General features: G+C 51.5%; 1 pseudogene; it reads left to right on the top strand.

The window, feature by feature from the left end:
- The first annotated feature begins 6,487 nt into the window (after window positions 1-6,487).
- The window catches only part of LOC147081505 (antiviral innate immune response effector IFIT1 pseudogene), a 40,948-nt pseudogene continuing 35,200 nt past the window's right edge, over window positions 6,488-12,235 (top strand).

The following is a 12,235-nucleotide window of genomic DNA, read 5'->3' on the forward strand; positions in this document are numbered from 1 at the left end:
TTGAGTTTTATGCAGTGGAAGTGTTTGGAGTAAATTCTCTATCCAATGCCACTCCTTGGAGTCAACTCTCTCACCATTGACAGATCGCTTCTGTCATCTCAACTTCAGCTGCCATCTATTCCAGCAGCACCGGTGCCCTTGAAAAAATCTCACCTTGGTCCTTAGAATTCTACCACGATCAGCCCTGTTGTGGCGTATTTTAAACCAACGCTCGACACAAGGTTTTCAGATCGATGGTCAAGTTGTCATTATTACGCTGGTGCGGAGACAAGTCTGCTCTGTCTTTAACCAGACTTCTCCAAATTGTTACAGCATTCACTACATTTTTATACATTAAAATACGCATGCCCAGCTCATGCACAATTCATTCCTGCCACCTGATTGGATCTTGACCCACATGCATCTTCACGGATTGGTTACAAATCTTAATGTAAACATGTATAAGCTGCTTCCTCAATCAATACAATTCTGTCAAAGAAAGCAAAGTTTTAAAAATAAAGATTTCAATGTTTGACAGCACATTACCAGAAACTTCACATGAACATTGGCTAAACGGCCCAAGTGCCTACCCTTGTGTGTTCTCAGTTAGTATGCTTGTAATAGGATGAGGGTAAGTGTGAGGGGTGGCTAGTGAGATGGGGAAGTGATAATATAGATAGAGAGGGATGGGTTGAGGTGCAAGGTAAGTTGGTGTGAGTAAAGATGTGCAGGAGTAGGGTAGGGAAGGCAGAGTGATGGGGATGAGGTTGAGTGTGGCTTGGCATTAACATTTTGTGATCTACTGAGATCATTGAAAGGTTTGCATCACTGCAGCCTGGTCCTTCTGATGACATCCCTGCTTGTGCCCCCTGTGCAATGGGCAACCAAGCTGTGTTGGTTTCCTGGGGAGGTCTCTTCCGCCCATTGGAAGGGAAGAGAACCTCCCTGCATGCTGTGACTCCCTCCCTAAGAATATGGAGGGAGTCAAAGGAGAGCCTGGATGCAGCTGTGCACCTCTGTGCAGTGCTTGTCAGTGTTTGCAGCACCTCAATGCTGTAGAACACAGACAGCACAACCGTGAAAATGAATGTAAACATGGCCCTGTTGAGATACCGCGGCAAACGTGGGAGTCGAGACAGAGCTATTGAAAACACAACTGCTTTATTCTGACCACATGGCAAACAGGAACTAGAAAAGCCCGCACATCCACTTAAATACTTCCCAGACAGGAAGTGCTCCCGGCAGCCTGTCCCTGCGGGAAACAAGTTGCTGGAGGAAAGGGCCCCCGGCTGGGGGCTTCTGCTTAGACTGTCTGTGCCGCCGTGAGCGGATTATGTCCAGTGGTGGCGTGTCGCCACAGAGCTCCCCCCAGAATCCGCTTAGGAGGAGTGGACGAGTCGTGACGGTGGTCTAATGGTTCTGCCGCAGCGGCTCTGAGTGGTCGCCGGTCTGGTTGGTTGGGTCGGGCGGTTCGCCGCCGGCTGTGCTGGCTTGCCGGGGGGACGGCCTCTGGCTGGAGGCTGGGCCACGGGGACCTGTTCCCCTGGTTCTGTGTGTGCTGGTTTGAGCCGGTCGATGGAGACTGTCTCGACCCTGTCGCCGAGTCGCAGCTTGAATACCTTGTCCCCGGTTTGTAGTACCTCGTACGGACCATCGTACGGGGGTCGCAGGGGCCCGCGGTGCGCGTCGTGTCACACGAAGACGAAGCGCGCCTGCTGTAAATTTGGCGGGACGTGAGGTGCGAGTTCGCCGTGTCGGTTGACCGGAAGTGGGGCGAACTGCTGAGCGGAAGAGAAAGAGTCGAGCCGCTGCTGTTCGGCCAACCAAGACTTGGTAGGCTCCGGAAGGAATTCGCCTGGGACGCGCAGCGGTTGTCCGTAGACTAACTCCGCTGCCGAGGACTGGAGGTCTTCCTTGACCGCGGTGCGTAGGCCGAGTAGCACCCACGGTAGGCGGTCAGTCCAGGTACTGTCCTGCAGGCCAGCGCGGAGTGAGGCCTTGAGTGACCTGTGGAAGCGTTCACAAAGTCTGTTGGCCTGCGGGTGGTACGCCGTGGTGCGGTGGAGCATCACCCCGAGGTTGCGTGCTGTGGCCATCCAGAGTTCGGAGGTGAACTGGGCGCCTCTGTTGGAGGATATGTCGGCCGGTACGCCGAACCTCGCAACCCAGGTGTTAATGAACGCCCTGGCGATGTCGGCTGTGGTGGTGGAGGTCAGCGGCACTGCCTCAGGCCAGCGTGTGTAGCGGTCGACCATCGTGAGGAGTAAGTTTGGCCTTGCGATGGCGGCAGGGGTCTGACGATGTCGACGTGTACGTGGTCGAAGCGGCGGCTGGGTACCTCGAAGTCTCCCAGGGGTGCTTTGGTGTGCAGCTGTACCTTAGCCCGTTGGCAGGCGAGGCAGGAGGTGGCCCAATTCCGAACATCTCTGCTAAGGCCGCGCCAGACGAAGCGCTTGGAGAGGAGTTTGACGGATGCGCGGGAACCCGGGTGAGAGAGCCCGTGGAGCGCGTCGAAGACGCGGCGGCGCCAGGTCTCAGGGACGACCAGCCTGGGTTGGCCGAGTGAGACGTCGCACGTGACTGCGGTGGCTTCGGGCCCGTGCGCGACCTTGGCTAGGCATAGCCCTGGCAGGCTGGTAGCCGCCGAGAGGAGGTCTGGGTCCGTGAGCTGGGCCGCTGCTAGTTGTGCGTAGTCGACCGTGAGGTGATTCGCACAGACGGCGGGACGGGAAAGGCAGTCGGCGACCACGTTGTCTCTACCGGAGACGTGCTGAATGTCCGTAGTAAACTCGGAGACGGCCGCGAGCTGGCGTTGCTGCCTAGCGGACCAGGGTTCGGTGTGCTTGGCCATCGCGTATGTGAGTGGCTTGTGGTCCACATACGCAGTGAAGGGGCGGCCTTCCAGGAGGAACCTGAAATGGCGGACCGACAGGTGGAGTGCGAGAAGCTCGCGGTCGAAAGTGGAGTATTTGACCTCCGGGGGGCGCAGTTGGCGGCTGTAGAACGCAAGTGGCTGCCACGCGCCATTGACCCACTGCTCGAACACGGCCCCGACCGCGTGGTCGGAGGCGTCGGTGGTGAGCGCGACCCGGGCATCGGCCCTCGGGTGCGCGAGCAGAGTGGCGTCGGCGAGCGCGTTTTTGGTGGCGTCGAAGGCGGCTGCCGTGTCAGTGGTCCAGGCTACGTCCATCTTGCCGGATTTTCCTCGGAGGGAGTCGTATAGGGGCTTCATAAGGGCTGCGGCTCTGGGGATGAACCTGTTGTAGAAGTTCACCATCCCGAGGAACTCCTGGAGGCCCTTGATGGTTGTGGGGCGGGGGAATTGCTGGACGGCCTGCACCTTGTTGGGCAGGGGGACGGCCCCAGCAGGGGTGATGTGGTGACCGAGAAAATCGATCTCGGTTAGGCCGAATTGGCACTTCGCCGGCTGAGGATGAGCCCGTGTTGGGCTAGGCGCCCGAACAGGATGCGAAGGTATTCGAGGTGTTCCTGTTTGGAGGAGCTGGCCACGAGAATGTCGTCTAGATAGACGAATAGGAAGTTCAGGTCCCGGAGGACTGAGTCCATAAGGCGCTGGAAAGCCTGTGCTGCATTCTTGAGGCCGAAGGGCATCCTCAGGAACTTGAACAGGCCGAATGGGGTGATGACGGCCGTTTTGGGGATGTCCGCGGGGTGTACGGGGACTTGGTGGTAACCGCGCACCAGGTCGACTTTGGAAAAGATGGTTCGTCCGGCCAGCCGGGCCGAGAAGTCCTGGATGTGTGGCACCGGGTACCGATCGGGGTGGTGGCGTCGTTGAGGCGGCGGTAGTCCCCGCAAGGGCGCCAGCCTCCGCCGGGCTTGTGGGCGATGTGGAGGGGCGAGGCCCAAGGGCTGCTGGAGCGGCGGATGATGCCGAGTTGTTCCATGTTGGTAAACTCGGCCCGCGCGATTTCCAGCTTGGCCGGGTTGAGTCTGCGGGCGTGGGCAGAAACTGGGGGGCCGGTGGTGGGGATATAGTGTTCCACACCGTGCTTGGCGGCTTTGGCCGAAAAGGTCGGGTTAGTGAGGGCGGGAAACTCAGCTAGGAGTGCCGAGTAGTCGTCCGTGGCTCTGGCGAGGCAGTAGGTCGTCGGGCCGGCCGAATGGGCTGGGGTAAAGGCGTTGGGGATGGGGGCCATAGTGTTGATGTCGACGAGGCGGTGCCTCGGAATGTCGACAAGGAGGCCGTGGGAGCGTAGGAAGTCGGCGCCAATGAGTGGGCAGAGGACCTTGGCTGTCAGGAACTCCCAGCGGTAGCGGCGGCCCGCGAGGTCGAGCGTGACCATGCGGGTGCCATATGTGCGGATTTCAGAGCCGTTGGCTGCAGCCAGTGTGATACCCCGTGTGCCGCGTTGGATCTCGAGGGCGGAGGCGGGGGTGATGCTGTGCTGGGCCCCTGTGTCGCACAGAAATCGGCGGTTGGTTCTGTCGTCAGTGACGTACAGTAGGGGCTCCTTCTGCCCCACGGCCATCGCGGGGGCCGGTGCGGGGGGGGGGGGTTTGAAGGAACACGGTGGCATGCAGCGTTGAGCCCTAGTGCCAAAACGGGTGTGGTAGTAGCAGTGACCCGGAGTGGTAGGGCGGTCGGGCCTAGCGGCCTGGGAAGACCGCGTGGTCGTTGCCGTGAGGTCGGGCGCGACGTCGCGAGCGGCCTGTGCAGAGAGCAGCTGGTCGGCCTTTTCGGCTATCTCATTCAGGTCCGTGGAGTCAGACTCCACAAGGAGCGGGCGGATGCTGGCGGGGAGCTGCCGAATGAAAAGCGTGCGAAAAAGGGCGCCGGGATTTTTGTCGTCGGAGAGGGACAGCATGTGGGAAAGCAGGTCTGATGGTGAAGCGTCACCAAGGCCGGGGAGGTCCAGGAGTTGGCAGTGGCGCTGGTAAGAGGACGTTTGAAATTTTTTAAGTAGCGCAGCCTTCAGATGCTCGTACTTGCCCTCCGTTGGTGGATTCTGCAGCGCTGCCCAAACCTTGGGGACTGTAGCGTAGGTGAGCGAGGCGACGAGGTAGTCGTACTTCGTGGCGTCGACTGTAATGCCTTTCAGCCGGAATCTGGACTCAGCTTGAACGAACCAGGCTTCGGCGAGGTTCTCCCAAAAGTCAGGTAATTTAACCGTGACTACGTTTGTATCCGCCATGCTAGCTTAGGATTCGTCCTGAGCGTCGGGGTCACCAGTGTTGAGATACCGCGGCAAACGTGGGAGCCGAGACAGAGCTATTGAAAACACAACTGCTTTGTTCTGACCACATGGCAAACAGGAACTAGAAAAGCCCGCACATCCACTTAAATACTTCCCAGACAGGAAGTGCTCCCGGCAGCCTGTCCCTGCGGGAAACAAGTTGCTGGAGGAAAGGGCCCCCGGCTGGGGGCTTCTGCTTAGACTGTCTGTGCCGCCGTGAGCGGATTATGTCCAGTGGTGGCGTGTCGCCACAGCCCCTTTAAGAAAACCGGCTGATGACGCATCATGAAATTATTTCATCAGACTCACTTCCTTTTAATTGGCTGGGAATCTTGCAGGGCGGGCTTAACAAGCCCAATCAATGGAGAATTCTTCTCACATAGCGGGATGGAGCCGTGAGTGGGGTCGTTTCCTGTCACCTACCTCAGCCGCTCTGAGCCTACCTCAGTAGGTGAAATCGCGGCCACCCACCCTGAATCATCCCCCCATGCACACACACACCCTGAATCAAAAGAAAGTAAGAAAGACTTCCATGACCAGAGGACATCACAAAGCACTTTACAGCCATTGAAGTACTTTTTGAAGTGTAGTCACTGTTGCACTGTAGGTAACGTGGCACCCAATTTGCGCACAAGAAGCTCCCACAAACAACAATATGATAATTACAGAAAATCTGTTTTAGTGATATTTGTTGAGGGATAAATATTGGCCAGGACACCGGGGAAAACTCCCCTACTCTTCTTCGAAATAGTGCCGTGGGATCTTTTACGTCCACCTGAGAGAGCAGACGTGGCCTCGGTTTAACGTCTCATCTGAAAGACGGCACCTCCAACAGTGCAGCACTCCCTCAGTACTGCACTGGAGTGTCAGCCTAGATTTTGTGCTCCCGTCTCTGGAGTGGGATTTGAACCCACAAGAGGCGAGGGTGCTACCCACTGAACCACAGCTGACACCAATACCAGGCTCCGGGAGGGGTGGAACAGGACACACAGCGACCCACCCTCCGGATTCTCCCGGGTGTCCCCGCACAGACATCCGCCCCCTGTCACCAGAGAGCACCCTCTCCACACAGAGCCCCTCAGCTTATCCTCCCCACACCCACACCCATACCGAGCTGTCAGCCGGCCATGCAGCAGCACATCCTCGCGTCTCACTGACTGATTCTGGATGTGCTGGGGGTGGAGTGAATCGGAGGCCTCGCTGTCACGTCACTCACAGGTCGGGCTCAATCTGCTTTTCACCGTTACTCTTTCCCGAACAACCACACAGTCGCCATCTTTACGCTGCTTATGTTTTTTTAAACTTTGAAAATGACAGGATGCCTGCGCGGCTTGGAAGACACTGAATATGCCATCATGGCATTAAACTGGAACTGCACAGGTGCGAGAACTTCATTTCCTGCAGTTTCATTGTCAGGAAACCTGTCCTGAAAATTAAACATCCCAGAGGATCGGCAAACAAAAACAGATTTTGCGTTATTCAGTGGCCCAACTGATTAGCCACCCACACGAAGACTGTTATTATCTGCTGTGACCTCCCGCCTATTATCATTTGGGTCCAATACTCTTTATTTGGGCTCAATGTGAAAGTCAGTCTCCATAGGCAAGCCTGTGCTGCCTAAGAAGTGCCATGAAATTTGCGCCTCTTAAACTTAGTGCCACAACAGCACCCCATCCCCCACACGCTGACCTCAACAATAGCCCCCTCCCTGGTCCGTGACATCTAACCCCTACCTCCCTCGCTCTGTGACCTCTAACCCCCACCTCCCCCACTCTGTGAACTCTAACCCCCACTCAACCCTGCCCCCGCCACTGCTGGTGCCCCACTCAGCAGTAACCTGACCGGCTTGTGGAGGGGAGAGAGATGCATGGGCCTCGCTATTAACCCACCGCCTCCACGAGGGGGCAGGAGAGGGTAGGAGGGACGTTAAAGACTTAAATACGGTGAACGTTGTATGGATAATTACTAGTCCTTGCCCTTTTCGGGCTACCCCAGATCAGGCGTATTCCCCAGATGTTCACCTTCAACTAAAGTTAAAGATAGCTGAATTGTATAAGACGCTTAATTGGGTCTAATGGTTCAGACTATCTCTCCCTAAAGGAAAGGAACATCATGAAGATGTTACCATCCTCCGGATAGCACTTTTAATAAGTTTAACTGGACTGTAACCTTTTGGATATTATGAGGGTTCAGAATACCCCCCAGAATTCTGCAACTCCTTACAAAAGAGTGTACAGAAATTGAGTTTGCGAGATTGATACAGAAATACTACTTGAGACAATTCTAAAAATATATAGATTTATTTAAGAGTTGACATACCGTTAACAGTTGTTGAGTCAGTTGCAACATTAACAGTTCAAAAACAAATAGCTTGCATTTCTTATCCTCAGAGATCCTTATTCTCAAATCTTAACTTCATACATTTTTACATTTCTTATTTTTAATTCTCATCCAGAATATCCACCAAAATCAAATACCTTGATTACCCGAGACTCAGAGTTTTAGGCTTATAGAGTGGTTCTGAAGCCGAGAATTGCTTGCCCCTTCCCAGAAACTTCTGACTTTCCATTTGAAAATCCTATCTTTTATACTCTTTTTTAGTGGTATATTCTTTGAAGTTTTCTGCTGATGTAAGCTAATTATCTCTAAGTCATCCTCTGTTGACTCTTTCTGATCTTATTGTCAATTTAGCCGTTAACTTTTAGAATCCTGTCTCTGTGTTTAGGTGTTTCAAAAACTTATCATAAAAACAATATGACAGTCGTATTTATTTGATGTCATTCTTATCGAAGGTTTTCCATTCAATTCTTAATATTGGCTTAACTGGTTATTAGCAGACGTTGTGTCTCCATGGTGTTCCAAGTTCAATACAAAAAACATGTAATTGCTTGGTGTCATCTATTGAAGCCATATCTTCAAAGTGTTCTGTTGGTATCATATTTACTACATGTAAATTAAAAACACTTCAACCAGGGTACTTGATTGTTTTCCTATTTACTTCAGTTGGTTGTACAACAGACTTTGGGACTCCATATTTCAAGCTTAACATAAAAACTATTTGACCAGCGGGTGTTTCTTTTACTTGATGTCATTTTTTCAAAGGCACATGCCTCTTTTAATGTTTCTGTGTTTCTGTTCAACGTGTTAGTTTTTAACACTTTACTTGGGTCATTCCATTGTGTTTCTCCCAAACTCCAGACCTTCTGGAAGCGCCAAACTGCTATTTCAATAGGGCCATTGTTTTAGTATATTTAACTAATTCCCATTTCAAAGCTTGTATGATGTTTTACAACTTTTGTGTTATCAAACCATCCCATCTCAGAAGTCTGCATTGACACAGCCTGTGTTGCCGAGGCTTTAGATTTTTAAACCCACTATATCATGTATTAATAAAATCAGAAATCTGTTCATATGATGGTGTTTCTCTTGGAATATGGCTTATTCCATCACAACTTGTCCCGAACATGTGGCGTACACACCCTCCATCTTATATATGGTGGCAGATCTCAGGGCGACCGAGTGTCCCGCTGTGGAGAGCCGGGACACTTCATTAACTTATTTAAATTGGGCTCCCACAGTTCAACTGAGAGCCTGATTTAAAATTCACTGCTGGTGAGCGGGTTTCCCAGGGGTCGGGAAACCGGGCAGTGGAAGGAAAGGGGCAGCTGTTGGATCCAAAAGGCAAGTGTCTTTCTCAGTATTCCTTGTGGGCCAGGACATAACAAGGAAGCATTTGGCCTTCAATCTCCCGATAACCGCCCACCCTTCCCATTGTGGCCTCACTCCCTCTCTTCACCTCACAGCATGTCTCCCCCCTCCCCATCACGGCCTCTCTCCCCCCTCCCTGACGCTGCCTCTCTTCCCTCCCCCCTCCCCATTGTAGCCCATCCCTATCACGGCTGCTCTCCCCCCTCCCCATCGCAGCCTCTCTCCCCTTTATTACAAGAGCATTTGAGTATGAGTAAAGACATCTTACTGAAATTATATAGGGCCCTGGGGAGACCACACCTGGAGTATTGTGTAGTTTTGGTCTCCTTACATAAGGAAGGATATCCTTGCCATAGAGGGAGTGTAATGAAGGTTCACCAGACTGTTTCCTGGGATTGGGGGACTGTCCTACGAGGAGAGATTGAGTAGACTAGGCCTATATTCTCTAGATTTCAGAAGAATGAAAGGTGATGTCATTGAAACATATTAAATTCTTACAGGGCTTGACAGGGTAGATGCAGGGAGGATGTTTCCCTGGCCGGGGAGTCTAGAACCAGGGGTCACAGTCTCAGAATAAGGGGTCGGCCATTTAGGACTGAGATGAGGAGAAATTTCTTCACTCAGAGGGTGGTGAATCTTTGGAATTCTCTACCCCAGAGGGCTGTGGAGGCTCAGTCGTTGAGTATATTCAGGACAGAGATTGATAGATTTTTGGATATTAAGGGAAACAAGAGATATGGGGATCGTGCAGGAAAGTGGAGTTGAGGTAGAAGATCAGCCATGATCTTATTGAATGGCGGAGCAGGCTCGAGGGGCCTAAAGGTCTAACCCTGCTACTATTTCTTATGTTCTTATGTAAACTGTCTGCAAGGCAACTGTGAAGAGGCAATTCAAAACTTAAAGGAAGCTGAAAAGATTCTGAGAGAGAATCATGAACAGGAATTTGAAAGAAGAAGCATCATCACCTATGGTAACTATGCCTGGGTATGTTATCACATGGGGCAACTGACAGAGGCCCAGTCCTACCTCGACAAGCTGGAGATGATTTGTAAATGATTTACTGATGGCTCTCGGTATACAACACAGATAACTGAAGTATACGGGGAGAAGGATTGGTTACTGTTGACTTCTGCTGGTTAATACTATGAAGAGGCAAAGGATTGTTTTGAGAAGGCAATGGAGGAAGATCCTGATGACACTGAATGGAATGTTGGCTATGTGACTGCTTTGTTTCATCTGGAATGAGCTTCTTGTACCCCAGAGAGTGGTGAAGTTTCAGTAGAACGATACTGGGGTTAAAAGGGTTAAATTATGAGGACAGGTTGCATAGACTTTTATTCTCTTGAATATAGAAAATGAAAGGGTGAACTAATTGAGTTGTTTAAGATGATTAAAGAATTTTATACACAATAGATAAATTATTTCCTCTGGTGGGAGTGTCCAGAACAAGGGGGCATAACCTGAAAATTAGAGCTAGGCCATTCAGGGTGATGTCAGACAGCACTTCTTCACACAGAGGGTAGTGGAAATCTGGTACTCTCTCCCCAAAAATCTGCTGACACTAGGTCAATTGAAAGGTTCAAAACTGAGATTGAATTTTTTTTTGTGTGACCAGGTTATTAAGCGTTACGGTACCAAGGCGGGTAAATGGAGTTAAGATACAGATTAGCCATGATCTAATTGAATGGCAGAACAGGCTCGAGGGGCTAAATGGCCTACTCCTGTCCAAATGGTCCCTCAGCTCCGGACCCCCCCCAGTGGTCTGTTTCAGTAGTAGCCTCCTAAATGAACGTAGTTCGGGGTCCTATTATGTAGAGTGGACCCCAAAGCCAATTTTTAGTTCATGAGTTTACTGTCTGACTTCCTCTTTGATCATTGGATAGAAAGGGTTAATCCATTCACTCAGTAGCTCATGTGGATCCTATTTGGAGGTTAGTAGTGTAAATGCTAATACACTCTGAGCTGGCTGATGTTAGGTAGTTTGGTGAGTTAAATTCTGGCATCATTAACTCCTCGACATAGACTGAGTAGTAAACGGCAGGAGTTAAGGTGGAGAGTCAAGGATTTGTCTGGTGCCCTTGATTCAAATTCTTGTCAGGGTACATATCCCAATGTCCTTACAAGTCCCAGTCTTACTTCTTCCATTTCTCACACCAACATCCTATAAGTGAGCGGTGAGCGGAGGTTCAGTAAGTATTTAAACTCACTTTCGCGGGCTCTTTGTCACAGGCCAGTTTCAGGAGCAGTGAGAGTGAAGGTTCCGTGCGCATTTAAACTCACTTTCGTGGGCTTTTTTACAGAGGCCATTGTCGGGTGCGGTGAGAGCGGAGGGTCAGTGAGTATTTAACCTCACTTTCGCGGGCTTTTTTTCACAGGCTTACCAATCTCGCAGACCAGCGGCGGTGTTCCAGAGCCAATTCACGATTCAAAACGTGACGCGGGCAGGAGGAAGCAGCTGATTGGTTGAGTACTTATACTACTCTATAGTATGGCAGTTAAGGTTCATAGTTTATAAAGTTTAGAAGGTCTTAATTTTGTGGTTATAGTTTCTAAGGTCTCTGTTGTGTAGCGGGGAGTGCTAGGAAGGAAGGGCCCTTGAGTATATCATTTAATTGTAGTATAATTGGTGGTATTGATTTAACTTAAATTAATTATAGGGTAAGTCATGGCAGCAAAGCTCAGCCCCGTGGCATCTCCTCCTGTACCATGTGGGAAATGAGGGACACTTCCTCTGCCCCTGACGACCATGTGTGCGGGAAGTGTATCGAGCTGCAGCTACTGGCAGACGTCATTGGGGTGCTGGAGCTGCAAATGGATACATACTGGAGCATTTGCGATGCTGAGGACATTGTGGATATCACGTTTAATCATTTGGTCACACCGCAGGTAAAGGCTGCACAGGCAGGAAGGGAATGGGTGACCGCCAGGCAGAGTAGTATGCACAGGCAGGTAGTGCAGGGGTCCCCTGTGGCCATCCCCCTCTCAAACAGATATACCGCTTTGGATATTGTTGGGGAGGATGGCTTATCAGGGGAAGGCAGCAGCAACCAACTTCCTGGCACCATGGTGCTTCTGCTGCACGGGACGGGAGGAAAAGGAGCGGGAGAGCTATAGTGATAGGGGATTCTATTGTAAGGGAAATAGATAGGCGTTTCTGCGGCCACAAATGAGACTCCAGGATGGTATGTTGCCTCCCTGGTGCAAGAGTCAAGGACGTCTTGGAGTGGCTGCAGGGCATTCTGGAGGGGGAGGGTGAACAGCCAGTTGTCGTGGTGCATATAGTTACCAACGATATAGGTAAAAAAAGGGATGAGGTCCTAAAAGCTGAATATCGGGAGTTAGGAGGTAAA

The sequence above is a fragment of the Somniosus microcephalus genome, unplaced genomic scaffold (assembly GCF_052327205.1).
Source record: "Somniosus microcephalus isolate GS21.2 unplaced genomic scaffold, FLI_Smic_1.0 scaffold548, whole genome shotgun sequence".
In the NCBI taxonomy this organism is placed as follows: Eukaryota; Metazoa; Chordata; class Chondrichthyes; order Squaliformes; family Somniosidae; genus Somniosus; species Somniosus microcephalus.